The sequence below is a fragment of the Oryctolagus cuniculus genome, chromosome 21, assembly GCF_051225735.1.
Source record: "Oryctolagus cuniculus isolate XC-2025 breed Fujian yellow rabbit chromosome 21, ASM5122573v1, whole genome shotgun sequence".
NCBI lineage: Eukaryota > Metazoa > Chordata > Mammalia > Lagomorpha > Leporidae > Oryctolagus > Oryctolagus cuniculus.
The window spans coordinates 10,235,206-10,259,852 of record NC_142887.1 but is presented as its reverse complement, the minus strand read 5'-3'; the positions used below and the strand labels follow the sequence as shown (position 1 = coordinate 10,259,852).

The 24,647-nt window shown below is 55.3% G+C and overlaps 1 protein-coding gene across 8 annotated transcripts in view; it reads right to left on the bottom strand.

The window, feature by feature from the left end:
* Positions 1-24,647, bottom strand: part of PITPNM2 (phosphatidylinositol transfer protein membrane associated 2) — a 146,056-nt gene that overhangs the window by 96,434 nt on the left and 24,975 nt on the right. For all 8 annotated transcript variants that reach the window (XR_016227092.1, XM_089323019.1, XM_089323018.1 and 5 more), the window contains exon 2: positions 9,900-10,002. The gene's annotated coding sequence lies outside the window, so the exon portion shown is untranslated. The remainder of the gene's footprint in view (positions 1-9,899; positions 10,003-24,647) is intronic.

The window sequence follows — 24,647 nt, the reverse complement described above, 5'->3', positions numbered from 1 at the left end:
GGAGTGTTAGGGACCTTCAGCCCAGAGGTCCCAGTGCAGGACAGGAGAAACACCTGCATGTGAGAAGGCGTGGCTCCTCCACGCTGGGAGCAGCACAGACGCCACACAGCCCGACACAAGAATGGGAAAGAGGGCCCTGAATCCAGGGGCTCAAAGTCTCTGCTCCTGAGATCTGAGCCCAGAATCCAGGCCCTTCCCAGCCTCCACCCCACCGCCTCGAACCCTGCATTTCTGCAGCCTAGGACTTGTAGACATTCCCCCAACACAGCACGCGTTTTGAGAATGAAAGGCACTGGTTCATACCACTCCCTCTGCCCTGCCCCCTTCTCCCCTGGTGAACTCCTCTGCAGCCTTCAAAACCCAGGTGGGAAGCCCCTCTGCTGTGAAATCTTCCCCATCAAGACCGCTGCTGCCTTCTCTTTGTCCCAGGCCTCCCTCCAGCCACACACGACTTGGCCTAACCTGTCGACTCCCCATCTAGGCAAACAAGTCCTTCCCCAGTGGGCCCCTGGCCTGGCACAGCAGCCATCTGCAAGATGCAAGCAGAAATAGAGTCCTTCATTCATGCTCACACAGAGCTGTCATTTTTACAAGCAAAAAACTTTTGAGCGGCAGAGACAAATAGAAACAGATAAGAGAGAGTTCCTATGCACTGGTTCACTCCCCAGATGCCCACAACGGCCCTGGACCAGCCAGTAACTGGAAACTCAATCAGCTCTCCCATGTGGGCAGCAGGAACCCAACCACTTGAGCCACAGCTGCTGTCTTCCAGGGTTTGTGTTAGCAGGAAGCGAGAAACAGGAGCAGAGCCAGGGATAGGATGCCGCCATCCCAACTTAAGTGCTGAGCCAAACACCCATCCTGAGAACAGTCATCTTTGCAAACAAACAAAGGTTAAAGACTGCAATGTCATCCTCGGACTCCCTTGGGTGATGAGGGCAAAATCTGGGTGCTCTGGCTCCACCTCCCTGTATTCCTGGGAAGAACACCCAAGGAACCAGTCAGGAAGCTGCTGCTTGGGCCAGAGCTTTGCCCCCAGGTCGAGCTGGGCAGGGAGCAGGCCAGGCCAGCCCTCTGGCACCGCGGACGGCTGTGGCCTGCCTCCACGAGCACATTCTTTCTTATCGACGCCAGCTTGCAGATGCCCAATCCCCAGAGCTCCGTGTGTGTCTCCAGCAGGAGCTGTTCCAGGGCCACCACTAGCCCCTCACACACGCCCTCCCCTCCAGCTGCTGTGCCTCCTTCAGCAGCTCCTCCAGAGGAGAAAGAGTCACAGGTGTGCAAGGCCCCACCGGCCGAGAGGCCTCCCCCACCGACGATCAGAACAGGAAGCCTGAAAACGGCAGTGCCCCACTGAAACACCACGGGCCAGCACCCACAGCCTCGGGGGGATGACGAGGGCAGTCGACACGTGCGCAGCCCTTCTGGGGGCCCCACACCTCCCACTGGACCCTGGTGACAGCATGCAGTAAGTACTACCGTCCCCACTTTACAGACAGGGAGACGGAGGCACACAGAGGCCAGGGGACTTGCCTAAGGCGTCCCTGGCAGTTTGGATCTGGGGCCTGCATCACCGTGACCCCTCCCCCCACGGCCCCCCCTACTCCACACGGATTGACACAGAATCGTGTGTGGTGTCAAACGGAGCAGCTGCTTTGCGAGGCGGGCTGGCAGTCACTCAGAAGGTGAGACACACAGTTACCCCGCAGTTCCTCTCCTGGGAGCAGGCCCACCCCGAGCAGGTGCTCAGCGCTGCGCTTCTCAGCTGCTCTCTCTGCTTTGGTTGCTGTCTGTTCTAATCTAGGCCACCTCTGGGACAGACTTTCGCGGTTCAGAATCGTGCACCCCCGGAACCGCGGGAGTGCCCTCGCTGAAGGGGTACGGATGGGCTGGCCCCCAGCCAGTCGGTGACGCAGGAGCAGGGTCCCACTACAAAGATGTGCCCTCCTCACCCCTGCCTCTCTCTCCCCACCTCCTGTTCCGTGGCTCTGCTGAAAGAGCTGATGCACAGGGAGGCACAGGGAGTGAATCATTTGGCTGAAAACTGGGGACAGCAGCGCTGGACTATCAGGAAGAAGGGGCCGGGCGGCTCTGGAGGGAGACTGGAGGACGATTCTCCTTCCCCTCAAATACAACCCTGCTTCCTTGTCTCCAGCACACAGCCCAGCTCAGGCATGTAGAAGGTGCTGAATTACCTTCCTAAGGTACCTGGGGGTTCGGGGGTGTGTGTCTGCTGGTCAAGCCCGTGAACTCCCTTCTCTAAGGAAACTGAAGCCTAGAGTGAAGTTGAGATCAGTGCGCCATCGGGCACGACCTGGGCACAGCACCCACCCTCAGGTGTCCAAGGGTGGCTCACACCTGAGCACTGGCACACGAGCAAACCCCTACGACACGTGTGTCATGGTGCCGCAGGCTGGAGCCTGCTGGGCGTAGAGGAGCCGGTGACACTCGGGGAGGAAGGAGGGGCTGCTGGAAACGGGCCGCTTCCCTCCACTGTCTTCGAGCTGCTGAAGGTTGAGGGCCCTGTCTCGAGTTCCCTTATGTTCACGCCACCTCCTCTAGCCTCAGAGGATGGGCCAGCAACCTGCCTTCAACAAGGACAAAGAACTCGCTCACCTCAGCCCCACCTGCTTGCTCCCCAACTGGCCCTGCGTGTTTCGCCCTGTCCCGCGGTCACCTGTGAGTGCTGGGGTGCTAAGGGCAGGTCCCCAAGGCATGTGTAAACCAATTAGTGGGAGCAGTTTCCAAGCTGTCAAGTCCCCAGGGGTGCACCGACTGTGATGGGGACAGATGAGTGCAATGGCTGAAAGAAAAATCAAAATGGATTCCATACCCTGCCCCCCAGCTCAGGCCCACAGATTCAACTCCTCCCAAGACACAGAGTGGAAACGTCTTGCAGGGACTGAGGGGTCTGAAGGTGACACCCAAGCCTTCCTTGCCGAGCCAGGGGCTGCACAGACACAGGGACCTTGAAGTCTGCCGTTAGAGCAGCCTTGCCAACTGAAAAACGTTACCAGCCCACGCGCCCCTTCACAGAGTAGCACAGAGGAAGTGGCGCCCGTGACATGCCAGGCGGGTCCTCATGGGTTAAGTGAAACTCAGTGACACAGTCACAGGCTGGCAAGGTCCACCAACCTGCTGTGTCCTCTTGATCACAAAAGACTAAGTCATGGATTTGAACAGAGCCTCTTGGGACACAAGGCCTCTGCTGTGCTCACTGGGGTATGGGCGGCTGCCCAGGCAGCTCAGTGACCATCCTTAGATGGACAACCCTGTGACCTCAGATGGTCCCTGAGCATGCTCATTCACAGGCCTTGGGACTCCCCCTGTGTGGACCCTGAATCCTAGAGCTGAACTCCTCAAGACCAAGAACTTCTTGCTTTCTCTGGCCTGGCCCTTAGAGGCAGCTCAATGAAAGCTGACTGGGTAATGCCCAGGGCCCCATATCAAGACTACAGCCCAGCTAAGGTCAAAATGCCAGCCAGAGAGCTGTTAACACCCTACAGCGCCAAGGGCCTTCAGCTTCCAAAGGCTCGGGTGTCTGCCCATCGGTGGACAGACAGCTGGTGCTTCAACAGCTGGCCCTCAGGAGCAGGAGCCTGGGGCGGCTCTTTCACCTCAACCTTCTGCAGGTCTCCATGGAACCATCCATTGACTCAGCTGTAAAAACACTGACCCTGGACTCCAGAAGCCAAATCTTGGCTCCACCGCTAACCAGCCAGGTCTCAGTGTCCCCACAGGTTACGGGAAAATGTTGCACCACAAGATTTCCTGGGTCCCTCCTAATACAGGAGAACCTTCACCCGAGGCTCGCTCTGTAGAGCAAACCCAGAGCCCAACACCCACACCCCCTCTCCAGCGGCCACCCTGGTCTAAACCCAGAGTCCAACACCCACACCCCCTCTCCAGCGGCCACCCTGGTCTAAACCCAGAGTCCAACACCCACACCCCCTCTCCAGTGGCCACCCTGGTCTAAACCCAGAGTCCAACACCCACACCCCCTCTCCAGTGGCCACCCTGGTCTAAACCCAGAGTCCAACACCCACACCCCCTCTCCAGTGGCCACCCTGGTCTAAACAGCCACCACCTCTCACTACTGCAACCATCTCCTCACAGTCTCCCTGCTTCCTCCCTTCACCCCATACATCTGGGCACAACACCGGCCCCTAGACAACCTTTTAAAGCACAGGTGGGACCCTGGCCCTCCTCTGCCCGAACACATCAGTAGCTTCACATCACTCGGTCAAGTTCAAACCCTGACAGGACATCCAAGGCCATGATTGATCAGTGTTCCCTGACTTCCTCCCCTGCTGCCTTCACTCCAGTTCTCTGAAGACCCTGGGCAAGCTCCTGCCTCGAGGCTTTCGCCTGGGCTGCTTCCTCTACCTGCACGTTCCCCCTGGCTCACTCCCTCACCTTCTTCAAGCATTTGCCCAACTGCCCCAGCCCAGGAAGCCTCTGCCCTTGCTTTATGCGGCTCTGACTGCCACCTGACTCCCTACCTACGGGTTCCACACTCATGGACTCAATCAGCCACAGATCAGAAATATCTGGAGAATTCGTAACTCCATCTCTCAAATGAATAAATAAAATCTTAAAATAAAAATAAAATGGCCGGCACTGTGGCGTAGTAGGCTAAGCCTTCACCTGATGTGCTGGCATCCCATGTGGGCACCAGTTTAAACCCCGGCTGCTCCACTTCTGATCCAGCTCTCTGCTGTGACCTGGGAAAGCAGGAGAATATGGCCCCTGCACCCACGTGGGACAAGCTCCTGGCTCCTGGCTTCGGATCAGCTCAGGTCTGGCCGTTGCGGCCATTTGGAGAATGAAACAACGGATGGAAGACCTTTCTCTCTGTCTCTCCCTCTCTCTGTCTCTTAACTCAAATGATAAATAAAATATTTTTTTAAAAAAGAAATATTTTGGGAAAAAAGTTATGTCCAAGTTGAATGTGCACAGAATTTTTTTCTTATCATTACCCCTAAACAATGCAGTAGAACACTACTTACACAGCATTTCTATGCGTTGTCACAAGCAGCCTGGGCTGAATCAGAGGCCGCCGGGATGCACGTAGGTCATGTGCACAGGCTACACCACTCTGCAATGGGACCTGAACGCCGGCAGATTCTGGTGTCCCTGGAGGATACTGAGGGATGTCTGCACTTGCATATTTTACCGCCCATCCCTTTATTATTTTGTCTGCCTCCACTACACAGGCCAGAATGTTTACTGTCTCATGCATCTTTATACTCTGCTCTTAGAATAGTAGGCGCTCCCTGAATACGTATTGAACGAATAAATGTTATCTGCTGCAGAGTTGACTGTGCTGCTAAAATGAACGGTCTCGAGCTGAACGACCCCCTTGTTTGCATGGCATCATCTTGGGGATCCCTTTGAGAATTCCAAGCCCTGGACCCTGTCTCTCGGAATAAAAGCAATTGTCTAAGGCAGAGTTCCTGTCTCAGGAAGCGTGGGAAGAAACAAAGCTAGGAAATGACAGAGGACCGGGATCCAGAAAGCTCCTGCTCACTGTACCTTATCACCAAGAAAAATGAGGGGCTGGCTCACAAGCGGATATCTCCAGGTGTCTCCATGCTGGGTAAGATGAGGAAATAAGTACAGACTCCTTGACAGCAAAGTGCAGGAAATAAACCAAAGCAGGGGCTCTTCATCAGAAACGGAGGAAAGGGGGCGTTAGACCCTTACTTGGACCCCCACACCCCGCATCAGAGACCAGGTTCGAGTCCCGGCTGCTCTTCCAATCCAGCTTCCTCCTAATGTACTTGGGAAAGCAGCGGTAGATGGCCCAAGTACTTGAGTCCCTGCCACCCAACGTGGGAGACCTGGAGGATGCTCCTGGCTCCTGGATTTGGCCTAGCTAAGCCCTAGCTGTTCCTGGCATTTGGGGAGTGAACCAGCAAATGGAAGATTTCTCTGTCTTTGTCACTCTGCCTTTCAAGTAGATAAAAATAAATGAACAGTTTAAAAATGGGAAGAATACAAAGGAGACGAGGGTAAGATGGGGCTTCCCGGCTGAGAATACACAGGCTGTGCTCTGGAGGAACCCCGAGCCTCAACTATTATGGTTGACTCAATGTAGCACCCCTACCCCACATGACCCCACATGGGCTAGGCCAACTCCCCTCCCTGTGCCCCTCCCCAGCCTGCAGCACACTTGTGCCTGTCTTTTGTACCAAGGTTCGCCTATGCAAACCTCAACAGATGAATGACAGCCACGGCCAGAAACACAGACCAGAGAAACACACTTCTGTCACCTGGCTGGGATTAAAGGACATCCTTGGGAAGATGCAGAGTGGGTCGCTAGAATTTTGAGGGGAGGCTGAATAGGCTGGACCTCAATGGGGCAGGAGCACAGGGGGAGGGGGCCTGAGAGCAGGGGGAGATGGGAGGAGTCTGAAATCCTCAGGCAGCACTGGATGTAGGTCAAAGCGCCATGGCAAACAGCCATCGTAGATGGGAGAAGTCCACAGAGGCCTGGCATGGCCTGCGTCCTCAGAGCCTGCCCATCTCTCTGCCCTGCGCTGTGGGGACAGCAGAGACCCAGGACAAGCTCCCTGCCCTCACAACCAAAGGGCACAGCTTCACTCACAGCTGTGTAATCCTCTCCTTTCACTCCATCTCCCTCTGCTCTGGCCGCAGACCTAACCCCAGTGGAATGTGATGGCCAAGTTTCCCACCTGGGGCTGGGGGGCCCAAGAGAAGGAATAAGGACGCACACCCAGGGGATTCAGCGGCTGTGGGTGAAGCGCTTTAGCTGCTAGTTCCAGCTTTCCTCCAAGGGGTCAGAGGGCAGGTGGGGAGACTGGCATAAGGACGTGGGCACAGAGCCACGGAAAGTCTGCGTCAGCTGCTGCTGTGGTCTGAGGTCCTGCCCAAGTCATCAGCTCTCTTCCTCCTCAGACAGTGACCTTTCTGGGGCCTGTCACAGACACAATGGCAGGAAGCAAACTCCTCCCAGTGTGGGCCACGGGGAGCCCGGAAGGAAGCTACTACCTGGGCCCTGGGGACCCTCCCCACTGAGTTCCCACGCAAAGGTCACTAAAATCGGTAGCTGTGGCTGTGCTGGACGCTGCTTACTGGTTCAGAATGGCAACCACCCCCTCCAGGAGGTGCGTGCTGAGGGCAAACGCTCCCCTTACTTGGGACCCCATCTCAGAGGCAGACCCTGTCTGTGGATGCCTCTGCCTCTGGGCCAGGCTGAGCTGAGGAACATGACCGCAGCCGCCACCCCCCGCCCCTTCTGGAAGGAAATGGCTCCTTTGCAACAAGAAGCTCTCCTAAAAATAAACGCTGCTCCCTGGGCCCCTTCAGCCCCCAGCCTCCTGTGGCGCAAAGAAGGGCTCAGGTTCTCAGCCATCTCACAACTCTCACTGCCCAGGGCTCGGGGCCTCCACGCCTGCTGCAGCCACAAACTGCCGGGGTGCTCAGAGGCATGTGCAGCAGGCGGACCCACTCGGGGTCCGGGGTGGGGGACAGGGGCGGACCGGATGCAGTGGTGCCAGCTCGCCAGTCCTGGGAAGCAGTGGGGCTACAAAGGCAAGACTCCCCACACAGCGTTCGCGGGCTGACGGCTGACACTGACACTTGCCCAGAGACTTCAGGGCAAACAGTGCCCAGGATCCCGCTGGGGGCAGGGCAGTCACCGTGATGAGGGGCTGATTGGATGAGGCTGGGCACCGGCACGGGGGGGGGGGGGGGAGGAGGTGCTTGAAATCGGGGGCCTGACAGCAGGGCTGGGAGGGGAATTCAGGACACTGATGGGACAGCGTGTGCACAGCACAGACCGCGCACCAGGGTATGAACCCACGAATGGCGCGTGGGACACACTGAGGACTCCATAAATAAGCGCTGGGTAAGGAAGTGAGGCAGAGGGATCCTGAGGACATGGTGGGTTTCAGCAAGGACCTTCTGATGAGCGAGGCTGTGAGGCCGTGGTCTCAGCAAACCCCTGGACACAGCTGCTCAGAAGGGAAAGAGCCGCCCCCTTCCTGTAAGATGGAAGCAGCAAGCAGAGGCTCCACCGGGCAGGGCTCCCAGAGCAAGGCCAGCACTATCAGTGCTCAGGTCCGGCAGGCAGACAAGCTCGGCCCTGGCCCCACCACCACACGGGACCACCATGGGGCTCTGACCCCACAGGGCCCAAGTGACCACTCGAGGAACAGTGCTGAGTGCCACCATGCCAACCCTCCCCCACGCCACCTCCCAGCTGCCAAAACACCTTGGGAAGTGAGTTAAAACAAAGCAAAAAAACACCCAAAAAACACAACCTAGCACTCTCCTTAGCACTTGGAGGCCCCTTCACGGCAAGCGCAAAGAACTAGCAATTAGAGTAGAAAACAGCCCACAGCGCCAGCCTAGAGACAGACATGAGGGGAGCATCGCTGTGAGTTGGGGCTGGAGGCCCTGGGATGCCCTGCCCTGTTTCCTTATGGGGAGAGGGGGCCCGCAGAAGGGAGGGGGCTCGCCAGGAGCCAAAGCTAGAGAGGCAGGGTTGGGCCAGGACCAGAACCTGGGGCCCCGTGAGTCACAGGCTGAATCTGGAAAACCAGGTCACGTGCTTCTGGGTCTACAACTCAGTGCCAACCCCATCCCCCCACAGACTGGCTGTGGGACCTCACACTGCCCTGGGCCGTCTCAGAGCCGCGGCTTCCTCGTGGCCAAGGATATCCCAACAGTCACCATACAGGGGCTCGGCAGAGACAGAGCTACAGCCCACGCCCCGCACAGCAGGGGCTGGGACAGGAAACCTCCCTGGAGGGAACATCCATCCTCCATCCCCAGAGCTCAATCAGCTGTCTCCCAGCACCTGGGAGAAGCGGAAGACGGGTCCCTGGAGCTCAAGGCAGAGGAGGAGTGGTCACTTCACTCCTTTTCCCCAGCAAAGTCTTGGCAAGAAAACAAGGGGACGGGGCACGGGCTTGTGGCTGAGACGCAGGCACAAGAAACAAGCTGGACTAGAAACCAGGAGGCCGCAGGGCTCCTGCCCCCGGCTGGGCGGAAGCAAGAACACAGCATGCGCGTGGGGTTGCTCTCTGGTCCTGATATCACCGCCGACCTGCAGAGCCTCAGCTTCTCCTGGCGGGAGGAGTGCACCCGGGGAGCAGAGCCTTGGGAAACACAGGCCTCAAGTTTCTGGGCCACTGTCTGTGGACCTGGGCAACAAGGAGAGGCCACGGTCCAGCCTCTGCCCACAGCCAGGGCTGGAGGGTAGCGGCGCTGGAGCCTCGCAGCCAGAAGGAACCGTGTCTTCACAGGCAAAACCCCTGTCTGTCCTGCCTCGCGCTCTGGGGGCGGGGAGGGTCAGGCTGAACACTGAGAACAAACAGCAAAAAGCCACCCAGGTGCCTCGTGAACGGGAGAACCCGGAATGGGAAGCCACAGAGCTTCCTATTTAGTGAGGTAAGTCAATCGCTGCAGGAAGCATCATCAATAAACAATCTCCCCCGCATTACTCAGGTGAAGTCAGGTGTGTGTTTTTTTTTTTGTTTTTTTTTTTGTTTTTTTTTTTTTTTTTTCTGACAGGCAGAGTGGACAGTTACAGAGAGATGGCAGGAGCCAGGTACTTATCCTGGTCTCCCATGGGGTGCAGGGCCCAAGGACTTGAGCCATCCTCCACTGCACTCCCGGGCCACAGCAGAGAGCTGGCCTGGAAGAGGGGCAACCGGGACAGAATCCGGCGCCCCGACCGGGACTAGAACCTGGTATGCCGGCGCCGCAAGGCGGAGGATTAGCCTAGTGAGCCGCAGCGCCTGCCTAAGTCACGTTTTTAAAGGCAGGAGACAGCCCTAGTACCTCTGCACCCCTAACCCCGAAGGCCAAGGCGGCCTGCAGGGCCCCAGTTCCGGAGGCCAGTGCCACACGCAGCTGGGCAGTCTTACCTGCAGCTCTGAGAGGCTCCGTCAGCGTCCCCGTCCCGGAAGGAGAAACAGATCACCAGGCTCACAGAAGGATGTCGGGAACTGTGACACATGTGCCAGCATCCTGCAGAGAGAAGCCCAACGAGAAGGGAGGTGAGGCCAGGACGCTGATCACTCCACAGCAGCCGACCAGGAATCAGCAAAGCCGGGGGTCACCCTGAGCTATGCCAGAGAGCAGGAAGCCCCATGGACCAAGAGGTCAAACGGGAGATCTGGATCTGGGTCTCCCATTTACAAGAGAACCAAGTCCCAGGTGCACTGGAGACTCGGAACTGGCGACAGATGCACCTCAGTGTCGCCCAGGGCCCCTCCGCTTAGGAAACTGCTCAGGAAGCTGACCCCCCACCACACAGTGGGCACTCTCTGCCTCAAGCCCGGGCTCTCTCACCATGAGTTCCCTTGGGCTGGGATGACTTCAGCTTGCAGCGGGGAGACTGGAAAATTCAACTACAGGCAACAAAGCAGGCAGCAGAGTGGGAGACACTGGCCTGAGAGCTCTTATTTGAAAGCTGAGAGCCGTCTGACGCCCAGGGCAGGGGCGTGGCCTACCTTCCCAGCAAGCCCCTCCAGCGGACCTTGTGGGTCCAAGTACTCAGAGGCCAGTGGCTTGCACAAAACATAATAAACAAGACAGAGAAATAGATTTGTAGGGATTCCTAAATCTAATCTGCCTTGGGATGACAGAACATTCATAGGGACCCCTGAAGCCACCACCCAGCCAGAGGGACCCAGGACTCACCCGGGCCCACATCACTAGCACAAGACGCATCCTTGTTCGCCCAACCCATTGATAAGACCTTGTCCCTAGGCCCAGAGAGCAGGCACAGCCAAGAAGGCCTTTGGGGCTGGTGACAAGGCAGCTGTCTGCACACTATAAGAAGCTTGGACTGTTCCAGAACTGATGTCCTTCTTCAAGGGGTAAAGCCAGGTACTGGGGCTCCTAAGACAGCAGCCATGCACGCAAGGGGCAAGCAGACTCAACAGAGGCAAAAGTAAAACCAGACCGGAATGTGATAATGGCTCGGGACAACCAAGTGATCAACCGCCAGTGAGCCACACAGGCACAAGTCAGAGGAGGGAGGGAAGGGACTGGAGGTGCAAAGAGGCAGCAAGTCAGAGGAGGGAGGAAGGAGACTGGAGGTGCAAAGAGAGCTGGCTGTGCGCGGCAGTGGGAGGTGTGGTGGCAAGCAGCGCCGCTCTTCACACGCCACCCCACGCTGCCGCACCCACACCCCCAGGGAAGCCTGACTGGAGGGTGCTGTCTCCTCTTTGGGGCTGGCCTTCGGAGACCAGGGCTTCTTGGCTGACCTGCCCTGCCCTTGTCTCCAAGGCTGCAGGACACATCCTCGTGCACACTTGACCCCAGAACAAAAGGTACCAGGTTTCCCTCTGCCGAGAGGCCACAGTTCCCAGGCCCGGGGGTGTCAGGCCTGTCTCCTCTACACAGCAGTGAATGCACAGCTCGCCTGCCTCTATGTGGCCCCCATTGCAACAACTCTCCATTCTCAAGGCAAGGAAACCCATGGAGAGGGTGAGGGTTTGCCCTGGTAACACCCAGCCAACAGTGAGCCGGACTGGGCAGCGAGGGCCCCTCCTCAGTTAGACACCTCTCTGTGAGACAGAAGGTCAGTGGTGACTCACACCCTGAAGGATCAGATGGGCACCGGCCAGGAGAGAGAGAGACAAAGGAGGGCCACTGGAGGGTGGGGGTTATGTTCCCTTCCCAAAGCATTTGAAGTCCAGAAAGTGAGTCAGGTGAGCGGAAGGGACCAGCAGGCGGCTACCTGGGGAACAGACCTCAGGGCGAGAGGCAGGAAGTAAAAGCTCAGCTTTCCTCCAGTGACCTCTCACACAAAGGGTGAAAAGTGAATCAGCCACTGCCTGAGGGGAGAGGAAGAATCCTAAGAGCTGAGAGTCCCCCGCTGAGATCCGGTGCTCTGGTCTGGGAGCTGAGGGGGTTCAGGAACCCGAGAAGCACTCGGGGATCAAAAGAGAGCACTTCACACCTTGAGTGCCAAATCCAGGTCCTCAATGAGCCTCTCCAGCGATTTAGAGAACCTGGGGGGCGGGGGGGGGGGGGGGACAAACAAACGAAAACGGCACCAAGTCGAAAGTGCTTCCTAAAAATCTCAGATGCCCGCGGTTTCAGGCAGTGGAAGAGAATTAGCAAGAGAATCTGTTTCTCTATGTGCTTTCTATTCATAGAGTATCAGTCTCTCCTCATCCCCACCAAATAAATGTCAAACAAACACTTAAAGAATACCGGCTGGCTGGGGCGCCAAGGTAGGAGCCTGCCCAGACGTCCGCGAGCTGGCCCTGCTGGAAAGCCTGAATTCCAAACGAGGGGGTGGTGCCGCCGCAGCCAAACACTGTTGTCTCCATCCCCGTTGACATGGAGACCGAGACAGGTGGCTGAAGAATGGGCAGAGGGACCAGTACACATGGCAGGTGGCACCAGAGCAAGTCGTCCAGGCTGCTGACAGCAGGCCCAGGCCGTGGCCTCCATGTGGAAGTTTTTAAAAGCCGAGATATAATTACGTGTCATGAGGCCCACCCTGTTAAAGCGTAATGGTTATTCCTCTATTTACAAGCTTGTGCAGCCATCCCCAGGACCTAATTCCAGGCATTTTCATCACCCCAAAAGAAACCTTGCAGTAGTTAAGCTACCTCCTGCAGCGCCATATGGGCACTGGTTTGAGTACCGGCTGTTCCACTTCCCATCCAGCTCCCTGCTAACGCACCTGGGAAAGCAAGGAGAGATGGCTCAAGTCCTTGAGCCTCTGCCACCCATGTGGAAGACCTGAAGGAAGCTCCTGGCTCCTAGCTTCGGTCTGGCCCAGCCCTGGCTGTTGCGGACATGGGGTAAGGGAACCAGCAGAGGGAAGCTTTCTCTTTCTGTGTAACTCTGCCTTTCAAATAAATAAATAAATCTTTAAAAAAAATCCATTAAAAAAAAAAAGAAACAAACTATACAAACCAGCAGTAACCCCCTCCTACAAACACACCTCTCGGCTGCCGCCTGCTCTCCTCCCAACACCTGGCAACCACTGATCTGCTTCCTGTCCCTATGGGTTCAGTTATTCTGGACACTCTGTATAAAGGGAAGCACGCACTGTGTCCTTCTGTGTCTAGCTGCTGTCACAGCATCATGTTTTCAAGGTTTCTCCACAGGGCAGCTGTTATCAGAACTTCATTTATTTTTATGACTAAACAAGAGTCCATTGTATGCACAGGCACACTTTGTTTATCCATCATCCACTGATGGACATCGGGACTCTCTCCGCCTTTTGGTTATTGTGAATGGTTCTGTGTGTTTGCATGGACTTTTTTCAGTTCATTTGGGTATACACCTGGGAGTTCCTAATTTGCAAATAAAATATTATCACTTGGGGTGGGTGTTTGGCAGAGCAGTTGAAAAGCCACTAGGGACGTCTATAACCCACGAGGAAATGCCTGGGTTCAAGGCCAGGCTCTACTCTCAATGACAGCTTCCTGCTTAGGCACACCCCAGGGGGCAGCAGGTGATGGCTGTGCCCCTGACACACACAGGGGACACCTGGACTGACTTCCTGGCTTCAGCCTAGCCCAACCCCAGCTGTGACTGGCATTTGGGGAATGAACGAGTAGATGAAAGATTTCTGTCTCTGCCCTGCTCTCTCTGCCTTTCAAATAAGTAAGATTAAAATCCACAAACAATGACACTCAATTTAAATCAAGTAAAACATCTGCATTTTGAAACTCCCAAAACTCAAAGGATAAAACAGGCCTGGGGTAGAAGTGAGATTCTCTCCTGTCCCTGGGACTCAGCAGCCAGTTCCTCTGCCCAGTTTCTGGCTACTCCTTCCAGAGGCAGCGTGTACACACACCCTTTCATCTGAAATGCAGCTTAGAGACAGGCGTGTGGCACAGCAGTTAAGGCACTACCAGGAGGGGCCGGCGCTGTGGCACAGCAGGTAAAGCCACTGCCTACAGTGCTGGCATCCCATATGGGCACTGGTTCTAGTCCCAGCTGCTCCACTTCCAATCCAGCTCTCTGCTAATGAGCCTGGGAAAGCAGTAGAAGATGGCCCAAGTCATTGGGCCTGTGCGCCTGCGTGGGAGACCCAGAAGAAGCTCCTGGCTCTTTGTCTTCAGGTCAGCACAGCTCTGGCCCTGAAGCCATTTGGGCAGTGAACCAGAGGATGGAAGACCTCTCTCTCTCTCTCTCTCTCTCTCTCTCTCTCTCTCTCTGCCTCTATGTAACTCTGCCTTTCAAATAAACAAATGAATATATGTAAAAAAAAGACACTACCATGGAAGCCCGTATCCCAAATCAAAGTGCCCGGTTCAAGTCCCAGCTCCACTGTCAGCTCCAACTTCCTGTGAATGCACACCCTGGGAGGCAGCAGGTGATGGCTCAAGTTCTGGGGTCCCTGAACACCCATGTGGAAGACCCAGATGAAGTGCCGGGCTCCCAGCTCTGGCCTGGGCCAGTCAGGTTGTTACAGACATGGGCAGTGAACCAGCAGTTAAAGATCTCTGTCTCTCTAATAAACAAAAGTTGATTGAATGATTTAAGGTAGCTTGCCTGGGAGGGACCTGGCAGCTAGATCAGGCCAGAATCAGCCTAGAGATGGTAGGGAAAGGGCACAGGCCACAGCCCGAGTCCTGTGTCACTGTCGGTGGTCACATGGCTCTAGGAAGCCACTTAGCCTCAAAGAGGCCACAGAGACGAGCAGCTGAGAGGCAGCTGTGGTCTAACATCAGGCTCGGTCACGTCCTGGTTCCAAGGCCTCTGATGAGCCGCTGACCCTCGCTGGGCCTCTGTCTCCGCTTGTACAAAAGACCTGATGCTAGTTCCAACCCCCAGGTCTGCAGCAAAGTGCCCACGAGTTAACCGCAGCGGGTGCTTAGTGCCAAGCCGGGAATACAGTAAGTGCTCAAGCCTTGCTGCTGTCATCACCGCCAAGCTGATTCTCTGGTTCCTCACTGAGAAAACGGAGGTGGGCCCCTCCACACACACAAGACCCCCGGGAAGGCGCCTAGGGTACGGCACCTGTGAGCAGGGGAGGCTCTGGGAAGTCAGGACGGCCGAGCTGCACAGCCACCTCCCCGCGTGCTGCTCCAGGCCCTCCGGCGGCCGGGTCTTCATCCTCTCACCTCCCACCGTCCTCCCACTGCCCAAAGACAGCTCTGAGCCCTCTGCCTGCCAGGCCGAGAGGAAGGACCCGCACCTCGGGCCCCACACCTTGAGCAGCTTGGCTGCATTTCTGACTTCTGGATCTTCCTCTACCTCTACGAACACGCTCCTCTGGAGAGCGAACCTTCTCCTTCTCAGGCCCAGACTGTGGCAGGCAGTGGGGAAGCCCTCAGAGACCTTCAAAGTGGGGAGCCCCCAGTGAGGACCGGAGCATTAGCAGGTCATTAGAAAGCTGTTAGGAGTGATTCCCCTCTCAGCTGGGAAATGGCAAAGGCAGAGACCGGAAGAGCAGGAGAAAGCAACTGAACAATGCTGCCTTGAGCATGCACAAGTTCATGGGGAAAAAAAACACCACACACACACACACACACACACACACACACACCCCAAAAGGGAGTATTCTTAGCCTGCAGCAGTTGGTAGCATTATGTAAAGTCCCATGCCCACAAAAATATCATTTGGATGATAAAAAGTCAAATTTAGCTAAGTACAGAGTGACTAATACTATGAGGGAGGGGCAGCGCCCCCGGTTGCCTGGAGCGGATGCAGCTGGCTTTTAGAGACTTTTGACAAGGAACCGGGGCCTGGTGCGGCACAGAATGACAGATTATGTAATAAGAGGCACAGCCATCAGCAACACAAAACACAGGGCGAGCGCGGCCGCCTTCTCCCAGAAGGGAACAGCTGGGGTCTGGCTCGACCGGCTCCAACAGGGCCTCGTCTGAGGACGCCTGGGCACGGGAACCTGGGCACCGCAGGGGCATCAGCGAGCAAGCCAGGCCTCCCGCGGGTGTGCGTGAGCGAGTCGGTTTTAGGCCTCGTGCAGACTGTTGCAGTGGACTGTGACTTCGGGTGGCCTTCGATGAGCCACCCTCTTGTGGTGTCCCCTTCCCTCCCTTTGAGTCCAGCCTGGGCCCGGGTCCGGTTTCAAGCAACGGAATGGGGTGGAAGCGACACTTTGCCAGGTTGAGAACTGAACACAGAGATGCAAACAGACATCTGTTCAGCAGAGTTCACGGCCGTGTTCACAACAGCTGACAGCTGGGAGCCACCCGAGGACCCACGGATGGATGGATGGATGGATGGATGGATGGAGACAAAGTGGGGTCCATCACACCATGGAATGACTGAGCCTCAAAACGAAGGGGAGGAAACCGACGTGCTCTTTACCACGTGCAGGAACTCTGAGGACGCTCCCCCACATTAAATAAGCCAACCACCAAAGGACAAATGATGCATGACCCCAGCCACCAAGGACAAACGCCGTGTGACCCCATTTGTGAGAGTACCCAGGGTAGTGACATTAGCAGAGGCAGAAAGCAGGCGGGTAGGGGTCAGGGGCCAGTGTTGTGGTGTGACGGGCTAAGCCACCGTCTGTACTCCATCTGGGTGCTGGTTTGAGTCCCAGCTGCTCCACTTCTGATCAGGCTCCCTGCTAATGTGCCTGGAAAAGCAGTGGAAGGTGGCCCAAGTGCTGGTGCCCCTGCACCCACATGGGAGACCTGGAAGAAGCTCCTGGCTCCTGGCTTTGGCCTGGTCCAGCCCTGGCTATTGTGGCCATTTGGTGAGTGAACCAGTGGATGGAAGATCTCTTTCTGTCTCTCCATTTCTCTCTGTAACTCTGCCTTTCAAATAAATAAACAAACGTTTAAAAAAAATGGTAGGGGAGGGATAAAAGGGAATTAGTGGTTAGTGGGAACACATTTCTATTTTTCAGCATGAAAAGAGTTCTATGGACAAATGGTGGTCATGGTGGCATGATAATGTGAATGTACTTAATGCTATATACTTAAAAATGGGTAAACTGATCAATTTTATGTTTTACCACAATAAAAAATGAATTGAGAGCTGATGTGGAACAGTGGGTTAAGCAGCCACTTGCAATATCAGCATCCCATTTCAGAGTGCCGGTTCCAGTCCTGTCTGCTCTGCTTCTGGTCCAGCTGCCTGCTTACACACCTGGGAAGGCAGCCGGTGACGGCCCAAGTGCTCGGATTCCCGCCCCCAACATGGGAGACCCAGTTAGAGTTCTAGCTCCTGGCTTTGGCCTGGCTCAGCCCTGGTTGTTGCAGACATTTGGGGAGTGAACCAGTGGATGGAAGATATCTTTCTCTCTCTCTCTCTCTCTCTCTCTCTCTCTCTCTCTCTCTCTCATACACACACAGAGTCCTTCAAATAAACAAATCTTTAAAAAAAGAAGATAAATTGAGAAAAAGAAGGAAGAGGAGGAAACGGTGGCAGTGGCCTGGATGGTTCTGTGCTCTGGGAGAAGCAGCAGCCGTGCAAGAAGTCAGCTGCCTGGGGGTCCCCGAGCTGTGAGGAGCCCAACTGAGCCACAGGGAAGGGCAATGTGGAGGGAGCCAACAGCCCCGCCGGCAGAGCCCAGCGCCAGCACCAACTTGCCAGCCCTGGGCATGGGGCCATCATAGAAATGGATCCCCCGCCCCAAGTCAGGCTGTCCCAGCCGACACCAGAGGAGCAGAGATGAGCTATCCGCACTGAGCCGGGGGGAACTGCCGCTGCAGGAGCCAATAAAAGAGGATGCACTGCCTACAGCCACAGGTGACTGACAGTGGCCGAGTCTCTAATGGGCTTGCAGAAATTTCAGTTTCTAATGTGAGACTTAGGAAGACCTTTTGCACTCTCACATATGAGTCACTGGGAGAAGTTAGCGTGTAAATGAGCCCTGGGAAGAGACTAATTTTCCACCGCTGCTATCCCTCTGGGGCGACTGCTGAAACGAAGCCTGTGCTGTCTCAGACAGCTGCCGGGAGGCCCGGGAACGGCTCCAGCCACCCAACGGAGCAGCCAAGCCGTCCACCCATCAACTCCGGCTGTCACTCAGCCATGTGGTTCTCCATCATCCAGTACAGAGCAGGGATTTGCACACTGGAGAGACGTTGATGGGGTCCCTGATGGGGAATAAGATGCCCCCAGAGTTCCAACTGGCCGACTTGGGACCTCGGTTTCCCCATGTGCCCAGCAAGGTCTGCCCAGGTGATGTCTAAAAGGCCTCTCCATCCGGCTCCAACATTCCATGATGTGATGGTTTTGATGCAAACACACAGCCCAGGGGCCTGTGCTGGGGTTACAGGGCAGAACACTGACTAAGATCCTCACTTGGGTCTCTTTGGATCCCTGGTCCCCTCTCTGTGCTCTGTGTACATCTGCCCACTATTCCACACCATTTCACTGTGGCAGAGCCTGGCCCGATCAAAACTCCTCTTCTGAAACCACACATGTACACCCTGCAGTGCAGGCGAGGTCACTGGTCTGGCTCTGCCAGCAGAGGAAGGACCACCATCCCAGCTCGGCCCTTCCGTGCGCTCTTTCTCTCCAGGCTCATCAGCCAATTGCACAATGGAGACGGCACAGCCACACCTGAAGGGATCCTCAGTCCTTGAGTCAGCGCCTGCATGTCACCCACAAAGCATCCAATTCAACTACAACAAGGGTGAGGGTGAGTCTACTGGCCTTGCTTAACCAAACTGACCCACTCACCAAACTGACACCACTTGACCCAGGAGAGGAACGACTGGCCTGCGGTCACTCGGGGAGACGGACACAGACCAGCTCTGCACCCCGTGATTGCATACCAAGTACTTGAAGGGACCCTGTCCCTGTTCTTCAACACTAACCCACTCTACTCCTCCCCAAAACCTTGCAATGCGAGTTCACTACACTTCCCCCCAAACACAAGATGAACAAAGAAAGAAACCAAACAGAAAGGAGAAAAATCTACACCAAGACTCCTAACAGAGGACAATCTGAAAAGAAAGTGAGTAACAGTCTCAGCCTTATGCTCCCTAGTAGGCAAGGCAAAGAGGGAAATAAGCTGGGTCACAGAGCTCTTGCCAGCAACAGAAAACACTGGTTCACGGTGAGGGACAGGTGCTGTGTTGGGGAGGGGGACACGTCTGCGGGGTCACTGTGTGAGGGCTTCGATGTCTGGACAGGAGGCCCCGAAGCTGGCCGCCTCCAGGACACAAGGGCAGCTTTGCAGCCCTGCCTGTGGCCTGACTGGCTCCTGGCGGAGAGCTCCTCAGAGCAAGGCTTCCTCCTTGCTAGTGTCAACATGGCAGCGCCACAGTAATGATGGAAAATATTTGCATACCGCACCCGCGATGGGTTGTTTGGACCATCTGGCTACTGGATGCGGTAAGTGTTGTCAACACATGGCCCTTCCACGAACACTGCGCCTGAGCACGGTGGGGGCCGGGCTGCAGGGACTGGAAATGGTGCCACATCGCCCACCACGGGGAGCCCGAGGCCATCTTCCGCTGCCGTGTCTGTGGCCCACGCCCACGGTCAGCCTCAACCGCCTGCAGGTCAGCAGCAAGCCTCTCCAGTGACCACCCCCTGACCTATCTGGGCTCAGGACTGATAATTACGGTCTAACTTCCCTTTATCAAGGGCTCTTTAGTGCTCAAGTGCCACCAACAAGGCTCGTCTCGGCAAGACAGCTCTGCTCCACGGCTGCCTGGGGGACTCCTCCCGTGATCTCAGGGGACGGCCAGGAACTCTCAGAGGCAAACGCAGCTCAGTTCACTGGCTTCTACCCGCGCTGTCACACTCAGCAAGGAGGGACCGGGACCGGGTGCCACGACTCCAGAAGGGTGGAGGATGGTGACCCTAACCTCAGCCAAGTCAAAGTTGCTCCCCTGCTCCGTTCATCGTGAGACGCCACTGAGTGTTCATTCCAGGCTGAATGCAGAGACGTTCCGTCCCGGGTTGACAATACACACTTTTTCCTTTTCTTCTTTTTTAGTCTGTGTAGGGTGGGTTGTTTTATTGTTATTTTCTTAATTTTAGTAAGAGGGAAAAAGTTCCACCGGAGCCTGCTCAGAAGCAGCAATTTCCTTAATGAGAAGCCTGCACTTGCCACCCACGAGGCTGTGTCACCACGGCAGTCGCGTGGCCCTGTGACGGTGCTGAGTCGTGTCACCACCTTGACGGCTGAGTCGAGGGCCGCTCATCCCAGGTGTTGGCGAGGACGGCTGGGTCTGCTCCACGAGAGCTGGCAATGCCTGCAGGGAAGGCCTGGCGTTGCTCCTCTCCAGTGGGAATTCATACATTTCAGTTCTCTGCGAATTCAAACATCCCAACACAGGGCATTCTGGGCCTGGCTGTAGCCATCCTAGGTTCAAGAGCCAGTGCCAGGGTAAGGGCGGCACACCAGTGAAGATGCTTCCTGGGACACCCACATCCCCCGTCAGAGAGCCTGGGTTTGAGCCTTGGCTCCGCTCCCAATTCCAGCCTCCTGCTAACGCGTAGCCTGACCGGCAGCAGCTGATGGCTCCAGTAGGGAGTTCCCAGCTCCTGGTTTCGGCCTGGTGCAGCCCAGCCCCGCCCCAGTCATTGTGGGTATCTGGAGAGTCAACCAGGGGATGGAAGACTCTTCTCTTTCAAATACAATGAAAACAAATAAATAAATATATTTTTGAGAGAGTCAGTGTCGGCTCTGCAGGGCTACGCAAGCTTGGGGGGTCAGTTTGCCCCTGAATCTCTTGGTTGTGAGGTGAGGACAAGGCTCTAAGTAGCTGTGTCGTCTACCAGGCATGGTAGCCCACGGAGGGCCACTGGTCTTCTTCCAGACTAGGGCTCCTCTCTCTGCAGCAGGCTGAGGCCCTCAGACTTCACTGACGGAGACAGGATGGTGAAAAAGTCGAGCCCTTGTCTCCTCGTGGCAGGAGGCTCCTTCACCATCAAAGGCGGCCCGAGGCCAGAGTGACAGCCGGCTCATGGCTACACCCTCCAACAGCACCGGGAGTTAGCAGCTGCCTCTCCCGAGAATAATTACAACCCCGATGACACCATCACCGCTGAAACACCGGCACCTCTGGGAAGCTGATGGCCTTGCAGAGCCCAAGCTGGATCTTCGTGGAGCTCCTCCTTGCCAGGCAGACCCCAGAGGCCCCACAGAAGTGTCCGCCTGAGCACAGACATTCACACCACCCTGCAGGACTTCCTCGTCTTCCCAAAAGGGACTTTGTGCCCATTATTAAATACTAACTCCCGGGACTGGCGCCATGGCTCACTTGGTAATCCTCCGCCTGTGGCACCGACATCCCATAGGGGCGCCGGGTTCTAGTCCCAGTTACTCCTCTTCCAGTCCAGCTCTCTGCTGTGGCCCGGGAAGGCAGTGGAGGATGGCCCAAGTGCTTGGGCCCTGCACCCACATGGGAGACCAGGAGGAAGCACCTGGCTCCTGGCTTCGGATTGGCGTAGCTCCGGCCATAGTGGCCTTTTAGGGGGTGAACCAATGGAAGGAAGACCTTTCTCTCTGTCTCTCTTTCACTGTCTAACTCTATCTGTCAAATAAAAAAAAATTAAAAAAAAAAAAAAATACTAGCTCCCCAGTCCTGCTCCCTGCCTCCTTTGTCCCTGGTCATCTACTGTGAATGGCAGCTCTTTAGAAGTAATGCCTTACTTGGAAGAAAATGTTTTAATATGACAGTTCTGTGAGATCCAAGCCCACTGAGGTTCTCCAGGGCCCATGCGTGTTCCCCACACACAGGTCAGCTCAGGCCACTGGGAGCCAGAAAGAACCTGGCGCATCTCAGACACTCCGTGACAGACGGACGGAGGAGGGGCAGGGCAGCTGCTGACCCTTCCCCCTCCCCCATCAGGAAGGAACCTCCTAGACCACAACCTGACTGTCGGAATCCAGACCCCAAGCTGCGGCCCCTTGCTCTGCCACGCTCAGGCGGGCGGCTGTTGACGTCAGACCTCCGCGGAGCCTGCTCTCGGCAGAAAAGGCCCTTGGCAGAGGAGTGCTCTCCAGGTTTTCATTTTACTTAAAAGCTCTTCCTTGCCTGGGGATTTGAGGTTAAAAACCATGGCCTCGCACTCACATACTGCAAGTGGGAGTGCAAATGGGCACTACCTCTATGGAGAGCAATGTGGGAATACCGATCACAACTAAAGAACAGCCCTCGACCCAGCCACTGTGCCTCTGGAAATTTACTCCATGGATAGGAGAGGACCTGTCTGCATGAAAACCAACGAGGCAGAGCATCCCTGCAGGGCTGCTTACTTGTCATCTTCTACAAGACCATCACGGAACCACTTTAACACCGGAGGGTCCCTCCGTCGGCAGAAGCCCAAGTCCTGCGTGAGAAGAGCCAGGCGACTCCACATGAACCACGAGAACTTTCTCCGGCACTTAAGGATGGTAAGTTCAAAAAAACCAGATGCCAGACATAAGACTGTTGCAACATGCATTCACATTTGCATAGAATCTTTCTGAAACAGGACACGCGCGTGTGCGCACACACACACACCACCAGCAAATAGCCCTGTCTCTGGGAGGAAAGCAGAGATGAACACAGAGTGGGAGAGGCCTCGTGTTTTCCTGCAGACCAACCCCCTTCAATCTGGTACAGGAGCAATGCGGTACTCCCACAAACAACTTCCTAGCGGCCACACAGGATCTGCGCTGCGTACTTTGCTACTTAGCTGTAATTGCTGGGTTCCACAAATCCAGGGGGCATCTGACTTCTCCTTGGAACCTGGTGCGATGTCATGTACAACTTTTTGAATGTTTTGTAATTTCTTTCGAATGAAAGATCGAGCTACAGTAGAGAAAGCATCTGAAACACAGTGTTTATGGAATACTAGAAAACTGAGAGTCCTGAACTGGTGGGGAAGGAAGAGATCAGTGGGAACAGGAACTGACTGACATCTAAATACAAAAAGCGGATTTGGTAAATGTGCCAATTACACTGGCAGAGTAATTGGGCCAGTGGTAAAAGTTTAACAGGAGGCTTTTTGTTTGTTTTTAATTTTAGAGGCAGGCATTGTAGTGTAACAAGATAAGCCATGGCTTGGGGTACCCGCACCTCATATCCAAGCTTCCTGGATTAAAGTTCCAATCTCTTCCCACTGAGCTTTTTGCTAATGGGCCCGGAAAGCAGCAGACGATGGTTCAAGTGCTTGGGTCCCTTCTCCCTGGGTGGGAGACCAGGATGGAATTTCTGGTTCCTGGCTCTGGCTTGATCCAGCCCCTACCATCTGGGGAGTGAATCAGCAGATGGAAGATATTTCTGACTTTCTCTCTCTGGCTTTCAAATAAATAAATAAAATGTAAATTGTGATAACTATTGTATATTTTTAAAAATTCCAACATTCAGGGGCCACGGTTGTGGCACAGCAGGTAAAGCCATCATCTGTGGTGCCGGCATCCCATATGGGTGCTGGTTCATGTCCAGCTGTTCCACTTCTGATCCAGCTCCTGCTGATATGCCTAGAAAAGCACCAGAAGATGGCCCGTGTCCGTGGGCCCCTGCACCCATGTGGGAGACTTGGATGAAGCTGCAGGCTCCTGACTGGACCAGGCCAGCTCCACCTGTTGCGGACACTGGAGGAGTGAACCAGCAGATGGAAGACATCCCTCTCTGTAACTCTGCCTTTCAAACAAACAAACAAATAAATAAATCTTAAGAAACAACAACAACAGGTCGGCACTGTGCCTCACCAGGCTAATCCTCCACCTGCGGCGCCGGTACCCCAGGTTCTAGTCCCGGTCAGGGCGCAGGATTCTGTCCCGGTTGCTCCTCTTCCAGTCCAGCTCTCTGCTGTGGCCCAGGAAGGCAGTGGAAGATGGCCCAAGTGCTTGGGCCCCTGCACTCGCATGGGAGACCAGGAGAAGCACCTGGCTCCTGGCTTCGGATCGGCACAGAGCCGGCCGTAGCGGCCATTTGGGGGGTGAACTAATGGAAGGAAGACCTTTCTCTCTGTCTCTCTCTCTCACTGTCTAACTCTGTCAAAAAAAAAAAAAAAAAAAAGACAAAAAGAAACAACAACAACATTTAATGCTTCTTTTCCAATAGTAGAACGCAAAGAAAATAATGAATGGCCCAAATAATTCTAAGATACCTTTTTTGGACCCACACTGCAGACTTCTAATTCTATAAAACCCATCCTGATGGGATCCTAAAAAGCCAGAAAGTAGACTTGAAAAACCATCAGGGACAGGCGTCTGGCCTGGTTCTTAAGATGCCAGGCAGGATACCCGCATCCCATGTTGGAGGTCTTGTACTTAAATTCTGACTCTGTTTCCAACCATAGCTTCCCAGCTTCCTGCTTATGCAGACTCTGGGAGTCAGCAAGTGGGTCCCTGCCACCCAGCAGGGAACCCTGGATTGAGTTCCCAGATTCTGATGTCAGCCTGACCCAGCCCTGGGGAATGAACAGAGGAGGATGGGAGTTTCTCTCTCTCTCTCTCTCTCTCTCTCTCTCTCTCTCTCTCTCTCTCTCTGTGTGTGTGTGTGTGTGTGTGTGTGTGTCTGTGTATGTGTCTCGGAAATAAGAAAGTAAAAAAGCCAATCAGATTCTCCAGGAAGTTGATCCGTAGACTGGCTTGGGAACTCTTGCCCTATTAACCTCTCTGATGCTTGTCTTACTCCTGGCCCTGACCCAGCCTGTCAAGCAGGCTGACAGCAACCTGGACTTTGGAGAAGTGGGCCAACCAGCAGGTCAAGAACACCAAGCCTCAAGGAAAAATTGTCAGAACCCAAGGATGTTAGCCC